At 28.0% G+C, this 533-nt stretch overlaps 1 protein-coding gene across 1 annotated transcript in view; it reads right to left on the bottom strand.

The window, feature by feature from the left end:
* LOC119593995 (CRAL-TRIO domain-containing protein C3H8.02-like) overlaps positions 1–533 on the bottom strand; it is a gene marked incomplete in the record, with an annotated part of 14,516 nt that overhangs the window by 6,631 nt on the left and 7,352 nt on the right.

Below are 533 nucleotides of genomic sequence, written 5' to 3'. Positions count from 1 at the left end.
CACCAAAGTAATATGATTTTATCTGGATTCATATTTACCTTCCAAATTTTTTTATAATTATTACAATATGAATCTTCTAACTAATCAAGGACTTATATAATCTGCAAGAATGTAACAATTTTATACAATAATAATGGAAGCTTAATGGCACATCATTCCCGAGTATCATATTCAATCACAATTTCAATCATATGCACAACCCTTAATACCAACTTAATATCTTTGTAATCATTAAAATCCTCCAAAACACTCAATAGCAACAATAGTTTAACAGGTCTTAACATTTTTTCAAAAAACCTTTGAATGTTAAACACCGCACAGCATCTACAAAACCTATAAATAGAACTATAAATTGCATACACACCATTGAATATTTGATACAATTACATCATTACCTTATGTGGTGGAAAAATAAAGAGTGTGGTAATCTCAGTTTCAATTACATGCAACTTGACATTTCTAACTTCAAGTAAAGAATGAAGAAGTGTTTTAATTGATAATACTCTCGTCTACTCATCATAAATGTTTTTGAT

This window comes from Penaeus monodon, chromosome 33 (genome assembly GCF_015228065.2).
Source record: "Penaeus monodon isolate SGIC_2016 chromosome 33, NSTDA_Pmon_1, whole genome shotgun sequence".
Classification (NCBI taxonomy): domain Eukaryota; kingdom Metazoa; phylum Arthropoda; class Malacostraca; order Decapoda; family Penaeidae; genus Penaeus; species Penaeus monodon.
The sequence above is the reverse complement of the archived record's forward strand: the minus strand, read 5'-3'. Positions and strand labels throughout refer to the sequence as shown.